Below are 8,592 nucleotides of genomic sequence, written 5' to 3' on the forward strand. Positions count from 1 at the left end.
ATAGCTCCACTCCTATTCCCCGGGTGCTCTCATTTGTTGATTTCTGTAACCAAAAAAGCCTTGGTTTCATGCATGTTAACATTAGAAGCCTCCTCCCTAAGTTTGTTTTATTCACTGTTTAGCACACTCTGTCCTCGCCGTGTCTGAATTCTGGCTTAGGAAGACCCTGTTATAGTTTCCATCCCTAACTATAAGATTTTCCGACAAGATAGAACTGCCAAAGGGGGCGGAGTTGCAGAGTTCTGTCTTACTATCCAGATCTGTACCCAAACAATTTGAGCTTCTACTTTTAAAAATCCACCTTTCCAGAAACAAGTCTCTCACTGTTGCCGCTTGCTATAGACTTCCCTCTGCCCCCAGCTGTGCCCGTGAATTGATTGCCCCCATCTATCTTCAGAGCTCATGCTGCTAGGTGTCCTAAACTGGGACATGCTTAACACCCCAGTCATCTTACAATCTAAGCTTGATGCCTTCAATCTCACACAAATGATCAATGAACCTACCAGGTACAACCCCAAATCCGTAAACACGGGCATCCTCATAGATATCATCCTAATCAACTTGCCCTCCAAATACACCTCTGCTGTTTTCAACAAGGATCTCAGCGATCACTGCCTCATTGCCTGTGTGCTTAATTGGTCTGCTGTCAAATGACCACCCCTCTACTGTCAAACGCTCCCTAAAACACTTCAGCGAGCAGGCCTTTCTAATCGACCTGGTTCGGGTATCCTGGAAGGATATTGACCTCATCCCGCCAGTAGAGGATGCCTGGTTGCTCTTTAAAAGTGCTTTCCTCACCATCTTAAACAAGCATGCCCCATTCAAAAATGTAGAACTAATAACAGGTATAGCCCTTGGTTCACCACAGAATTGACTGCCCTTGACCAGCACAAAAACATCCTGTGGCGTTCTGCATTAGCATCGAATAGCCCCCCGCGATATGCAACTTTTCAGTGAAGTCGGGAACCAATACACAGTCAGTTAGGAAAGCTAGGGCTAGCTTTTTCAAACAGAAATTTGCAGCACTAATTCCAAAACGTTTTGGGACACAAGTCCATGGAGAATAAGAGCTCCTCCTCCCAGCTGCCCACTTCACTGAGGCTAGGAAACACTGTCACCACCTATTAATCTATGACAATTTCAATAAGCATTTTTCTACGGCTTGCTATGCTTTCCACCTGGCTACCCCCACCAGGCCAACAGCTCTGCACCTCCTGCAGCAACTTGCCCAAGCTCCCCCCTTCACCCAAATCTAGACAGCTGATGTTCTGAAAGGTGCTGCAAAATCCGGATCCTAAAAATCAGCTGGGCTAGACAACCTGGACCCTCTCGTTCTAAATTATCCGCCGAAATTGTTGCAACCCTTATTACTAGCCTGCACAACCTCTCATATCGTCTGAGATCCCCAAAGATTGGAAAGCTCAGACAGAGTTCAGTATGAAAATTGGAGGGCCTGTTGTCCAGTCCTCTGGCAGTCTCTATGGGGATGTAGGAACATTCTCTTCATTCCAGAATGTGATGGTTACGCAACCGTACATTTAATCTGCGCTGCCTTCAAACCAAGGCACGCAGCCTGTTTTTATTTATAGGCTGTTTTCAATTTGTAAATTTCAAATTATTTTCTAACAAGTTTTTTATTATCTAATAACATTTTGAAATGAGGTGTGATCCGCCTTATTCATTCACATAAAACTAGTCATTTTTACTTTTGCGGACCAATTAATTGTTTTGACATTTCTGACCCGGACAAAATTCCCAAACACTTCCCAATTGTTAGTGCAGTTCAAGTCTGCAGACATTTGCTCATCTCCCGTCCTGCACACACGTGTTCACATTTTCCGTCTGTTGCCTGCATCACAGTCATAGTTGTTTTCGTTACCAATAATAACTTGGGAGATGTGTGCGTTTCTATCAAAGTAAGTGCCTTATTACGTTAAAATACTTTCTGCATGTCGTGTTATATCGTTTCTACTGTAGCATAACATTGTTGTGTATATTCCTTATAACTGCAGACACGAGAGGTAATGCTACTCATTTCATAACCTTTATGGTGTTATACACAATGCTTAGGTAGCTAGTTACATTCTTCTATTAGCTCTGGAAAACAATGCTAATTGCATCAGAGAAGTATTAGCATGTGTTGTATTTTGAAGCTACCCTGGCCTTATGACTCCCAAGGGGCACAGCGTCTCAGTGCTAAAGACGTCACTACAGACACCCATGTTCAAATCCAGACTGTTTCTATCAAAGTAAGTGCCTTATTACGTTATACTTTCTGTATGTCGTGTTATACCGTTTCTACTGTAGCTCACTGTGTGTATGGAGCATAATATATTTGTGTATATTCCTTATAACCACGGACGTAACCAAGGCAACGTTCCTAATTTCCTGACCTTTATGGTGTTATATTCAAATGTGCTTATGTAGCTAGTTACATTCTTCTATTAGCTCTGTAAAACAATGCTAGTTGCGTCAGAAGTATTGGCTTGTTGCATTTTGAAGCTACCCTGGATTAAAAAAAAAAAAATCTTCTTATACCACTTGGTTGTTTTCTGAGTGCATTCCACAAAGCTGTTTATTATGTCCGCCTTATCCACTGCCCCCATTTTGAGGTTATAGTCAAGCATGCAGTCTGGTTTGATTTTTCTCTCTCCCGTCAGGTGGTCCACCTTCCCTGTGGCCGACATGGTTGCTGTATGGACAGCGGAGAGGACATGGATATCTCGTTTGTCATGCCACTTTACTGCCAGCTGTTAACATTTCTTATTTTGTATAATGGGTAATTTCGGATGGCACTACTAGCATTGTTCATGAAATGCAGTCTTGGGAAAAGAGGGTGACAAAGAAGGGAGTTGCAAACACAGGATCTGTGCTCCAGTATTCTCCTAGGGAGTTCTTCTTTACTATCCCCATGAGAAAGACTGTCACCAGGAAGGTATACATGGTTGTCCCCCGACTCCTGGCTCTCTTCTCCTGTAGCTCCAAGGCATAGTGATTGGTCTCTGCTATGTCTCCCACCACCTCCTGTCAGAAAGAACTTGAAGCACTCTGCCTCAGATGGAAATGGCAAGGGGTGTTGCACTCCAGACTGGGACTCATCAAGGCAAACAGCAGGGCCAGGAGGGGTGAAATGGCTGGCAGCCTCCCAGCAACCACAGAACTCCTGTATTCCTTCCATTGTCAGTCTGCCTCCATCACCAGCATCTGGGACTTTGTCAGTGGTCAAGGGGTCCTCAGATTCAGTGTTCTCAATGGCTGGGGGGCAGCTCCTCACTGTCAGAATCTGATTTCTGACTTTCAGACTCATTGTCATAATTTTTTGTAAACCTCCAGAATGTGCGCACTTGTGAGTTGTCTCCTTTTGAAAGACATTACTAATGCTACAGCTTAGTTCACTAGCTCCATACATAAACAACACTTAATGGCTCAGAGTGGCAGTGAGAGGTTACGTGATTGACTGCCTGCACATGCCATTTGTATCAATAAATCACTATCAGAAAATGTTTTGTGGTAATTATTGATATTTACTGTATTCTCATGTTTTTCAATTTCCTGTAATAAATCATGCATTCCGATTATTGCATAGATTGTAATGGGGACATTGTGTGTAAAATACTTTTTTTGAAGGTTGTACTGATTATCATGAGCTAAGCTAATTACAGCTGTGTGTGGAGCCATGTTTGTTGACATACAATGCATTCTGGGTTTCACGTAACCATCTGTCGGACCAAAGATGCTATAACAAAATGAGGTGAGTAAGGGTTCACTCGTTTTTTTGAGAACTTCAGGAAGTGAATGGTGGGATGTCAACGATGGTAGACGACACACCCCTTCAACATACATACTATAAAAAGACCAAACATCTTGTCTTCTCTTGTTATCTTTGGTTTTTGTAAGGGAAAAAAGCATGGCTGCGCACTGAAACTAATCATGTCGGATTACTTTCGATTTCTAGAAAGTGTTTTACTCGATTATTTTGATCAACGGTGAGCTCACCCTTGATGTGATTAATTATACATAGTAATTACATAGTAAGACGACAGGACTTAGAAAAACGATCCACAACGACCAGGATCGTGGTGTTACCCTGTGAAGGCGGAAGATCAGTTAAGAAATCCACCGATAGGTGTGACCATGGCCGTTGTGGAACGGGTAAGGGTTGTAACTTACCTCTGGGCAGGTGTCTAGGAGCCTTGCTCTGGTTGCACACTGAGCAGGAGGAAACATAAATCCTCACGTCCTTAGCTAAAGTGGGCCACCAGTACCTCCCATCAAGACAGCTCACCCTCCGACCTATCCCAGGATGACCAGAGGAGGGTGACGTGTGGGCCCAATAGATCAGTCGGTCGCGGACAGCAGACGGAACGTACAGACGCCCAGCTGGACACGGGGAGAGGGCTCAGCACGTGACGCCCGCTCATTGTCCGCGTCCAGCTCCCACACTACCGGCGCCACCAAACAAGAGGCTGGGAGTATGGGAGTGGGATCCATGGACCGCTCCTCTGTGTCATACAGCCTGGACAATGCGTCTGCCTTCACGTTCTGGGAGCCTGGTCTGCAAGAGAGGGTAAACACAAAACGGGTGAAAAACATGGCCCACATTGCCTGGCGAGGATTCAGACTCCTCACCTCCAGGATGTACTCCAGATTGCGATGGTCAGTCCAGATGAGAAAAGGGTGTTTAGCCCCCTCACGCCAATGTCTCCACGCCTTCAAGGCCCTGACAACAGCCAACAGCTCCCGGTCCCCCACATCATAGTTTCGTTCCGCCGGGCTGAGCTTCTTCGAAAAGAAGGCACAGGGGCGGAGCGTCAGTGGCGTACCTGAGCGCTGAGAAAGCCCTACTCCTATCCCAGCTTTGGATGCGTCTACCTCCACTATGAACGGCAAAGAGGGATCCGGATGAGCCAACACAGGAACCGAGGTAAACAGAGCCTTCAGGTTCCCTGTTCGCCTCAGCTGACCACTGCAAGCGCACCTGGCCCCCCTTTAGCAGTGAGGTAGTGGGAGCAGTAACCGGAACAAAACCCCGGATAAATCTCCAGTAGTAGTTGGCAAACCCTAAGAATCGCTGCACCTCCTTTACCGTGGTGGGAGTCGGCCAATTACGCACGGCTGCAATGCGATCACTCTAGATCTCCACCCCTGACGTGGAAATCCGATGCCCCAGGAAGGAGACAGACTTGGAAGAACAAGCATTTCTCAGCCTTGAAGTACAGGTCATGCTCCAACAGGCGAACAAGCACTTTGCGCACCAGGGACACATGCTTGGCACGTGTAGCGGAGTATATCAGAATGTCATCGATATACACCACTACACCCTGCCCGTGCAGGTCTCTGAAAATCTCGTCCACAAATGATTGGAAGACTGATGGAGCATTCATCAACCCATACGGCATGACTAGGTACTCATAATGCCCTGAGGTGGTACTAGATTCCGTCTTCCACTCGTCTCCCTTCTTAATACGCACCAGATTGTACGCACTCCTGAGATCCAGTTTAGTGAAGAAGCGCACCCTGTGCATTGACTCAATCACCGTAACGATAAGAGGTAGCGGGTAACTATACCTCACCTTGATTTTATTGAGACCTCGATAATCAATGCACGGGCGCAAACCTCCATCCTTCTTCACAAAAAAGAAACTCGAGGAGACGGGAGAAATGGAGGGCTAAATGTACCCCTGACACATGGATTCGGAGACATATTTCTCCATAGCCACCGTCTCCGCTTGCGTCAGGGGATACACGGACTCCTGGGAAGTGCAGCGTCTACCAGGAGATCTATCGCACAATCCCCCCGTCGATGGGGTGGTAATTGAGTTGCCATCTTTTTACAGAAGACGAGAGCCAAATCGGCATATTCTAGGGGATGTGCACGGTGGAAACCTGGTCTGGACTTTCCACCGTAGCAGCACCAACGGAAACCCCTAAACACCTACCTGAACACTCTCGGGACCACCCCGTAAGAGCCCTCTGTGGCCACGAAACAGTAGGGTTATGACAAGCTAACCAGAGTAGGCCCAGCACCACAGAATATGCAGGAAAATCAATGAGAAAAAGACAAATCTTTTCCCTGTGACCCCCCCTGCGTTACCATATTCCAGGGAGCTGTGGCCTCCCTGATAGATAAACCCTGACCCTAATGGTCGACTAAGGCATATTTACAGGAAAAATGGGAATCCCTAAACTATGAGCTAATCCTTTATTAATGAAATTCCCAGCCGCGCCTGAATCTACTAGCGCCTTATGCTGGGAATGCGGTAACAGAGACAAACATATGTGCAACAGAGGGCTCTGGATGAGAATGGTGCCTACTCACCTGGGGTGACGCCAGAGTGCCCTGCCTGTCGCCTCGATACCCAGAGGAACCAACCCGGCGCCGACCAGCAGTGTGACCTCTGTGGCCACATATGGTGCACGAGGGGGAAACCCCTCCGTTCTCCCTGTGCACTGCACCTCCCAGCTCCATAGATATCGGAGAGGGTGTGCGGGAGGAAGGAACAACCAGACCCCCGATCTGGATGTCCGCGAGTAGCCAGCAGGTTGTCCAGGGATGGACAGGGCCACCAGCTGGTCGAAGGTGAGGGTGGTGTCTTTTAAAGCCAGCTCCCGACGGACGTCCTCACGTAGACTACAGTAGTAATGGTCGATTAAGGCCCGGTTGCTCCATCCAGCTCCGGCAGCCAGGGTCCTAAACTCCAGTGCAAACTCCTGGGCACTCCACTTCTCCTGCCTCAGATGGTAGAGGTGCTCACCCGCCGCTCTGCCCTCAGGTGGGTGGTCGAATACTGTCTGGAAACAGCGGGTGAACTCCTCAAAATCTTCCAATGCTGCACCTCCACACACAGCGCTGGCCCACTCCAGGACTTTCCCAGCAAGGCATGAGACGAGGGCGAAACTCGTCTCACGGTCCGATGGAGCTGGGTGGACCGTGGCCAGGTACAGGCTTAGTTGGAGAAGGAAACCCTGGCAGCCGGAAGCTGTATCGTCGTATCCTTGTGGCATGGATAGCTGGATCCTGTTAGGTTCAGGTGGAAAAGGGGCATTCAGGGGAGACCCCGGTTTTGCTGGTGGAGGTGCTGGGAAAACTCCCTGTGTCTCCCAGCGGTCCATATTCTGGACAACGCAATCCATGGCGACGCTCAGTTTGGAAATCATCGCCGTATGTTCCATGACGCGCTCCTCCACCTCCATGGTAGGGGTACCTTCTCCTGCTGACTTCATTGGTGGTCAGAGATTCAAATCAAAATCAAATCAAATTTTATTTGTCACATACACATGGTTAGCAGATGTTAATGCGAGTGTAGCGAAATGCTTGTGCTTCTAGTTCCGACAATGCAGTAATAATCCAACAAGTAATCTAACAATTCCAAAAAAAAAACTACTGTCTTATACACAGTGTAAGGGGATAAAGAATATGTACATAAAGATATATGAATGAGTGATGGTACAGAGCAGCTTAGGCAAGATACAGTAGATGGTATCGAGTACAGTATATACATATGAGATGAGTATGTAAACAAAGTGGCATAGTTAAAGTAGCTAGTGATACATGTATTACATAAGGATGCAGTAGATGATATAGAGTACAGTATATACGTATACATATGAGATGAATAATGTAGGGTATGTAACATTATATTAGGTAGCATTGTTTAAAGTGGCTAGTGATATATTTTACATTTCCCATCAATTCCCATTATTAAAGTGGCTGGAGTTGAGTCAGTGTGTTGGCAGCAGCCACTCAATGTTAGTGGTGGCTGTTTAACAGTCTGATGGCCTTGAGATAGAAGCTGTTTTTCAGTCTCTCGGTCCCAGCTTTGATGCACCTGTACTGACCTCGCCTTCTGGATGATAGGGGTGAACAGGCAGTGGCTCGGGTGGTTGTTGTCCTTGATGATCTTTATGGCCTTCCTGTAGCATCGGGTGGTGTAGGTGTCCTGGAGGGCAGGTAGTTTGCCCCGGTGATGCGTTGTGCAGACCTCACTACCCTCTGGAGAGCCTTACGGTTGTGGGCGGAGCAGTTGCCGTACCAGGCGGTGATACAGCCCGCCAGGATGCTCTCGATTGTGCATCTGTAGAAGTTTGAGTGCTTTTGGTGACAAGCCGAATTTCTTCAGCCTCCTGAGGTTGAAGAGGCGCTGCTGCGCCTTCTTCACGATGCTGTCTGTGTGAGTGGACCAATTCAGTTTGTCTGTGATGTGTATGCCGAGGAACTTAAAACTTGCTACCCTCTCCACTACTGTTCCATCGATGTGGATAGGGGGGTGTTCCCTCTGCTGTTTCCTGAAGTCCACAATCATCTCCTTAGTTTTGTTGACGTTGAGTGTGAGGTTATTTTCCTGACACCACACTCCGAGGGCCCTCACCTCCTCCCTGTAGGCCGTCTCGTCGTTGTTGGTAATCAAGCCTACCACTGTTGTGTCGTCCGCAAACTTGATGATTGAGTTGGAGGCGTGCGTGGCCACGCAGTCGTGGGTGAACAGGGAGTACAGGAGAGGGCTCAGAACGCACCCTTGTGGGGCCCCAGTGTTGAGGATCAGCGGGGAGGAGATGTTGTTGCCTACCCTCACCACCTGGGGGCGGCCCGTC

The 8,592-nt window shown here is 47.7% G+C and overlaps 1 long non-coding RNA gene across 1 annotated transcript; it reads left to right on the top strand.

Moving 5' to 3' along the window:
• Positions 1-1,773: 1,773 nt before the first annotated feature.
• LOC112249732 lies at positions 1,774-3,537 on the top strand. Its single transcript, XR_002953410.2, has 3 exons — positions 1,774-1,916; positions 2,154-2,249; positions 2,661-3,537. It is a non-coding gene; the product is annotated as an uncharacterized LOC112249732 (long non-coding RNA).
• The last annotated feature ends 5,055 nt before the right edge of the window (positions 3,538-8,592 follow it).

The sequence above is a fragment of the Oncorhynchus tshawytscha genome, linkage group LG04, assembly GCF_018296145.1.
Source record: "Oncorhynchus tshawytscha isolate Ot180627B linkage group LG04, Otsh_v2.0, whole genome shotgun sequence".
Classification (NCBI taxonomy): domain Eukaryota; kingdom Metazoa; phylum Chordata; class Actinopteri; order Salmoniformes; family Salmonidae; genus Oncorhynchus; species Oncorhynchus tshawytscha.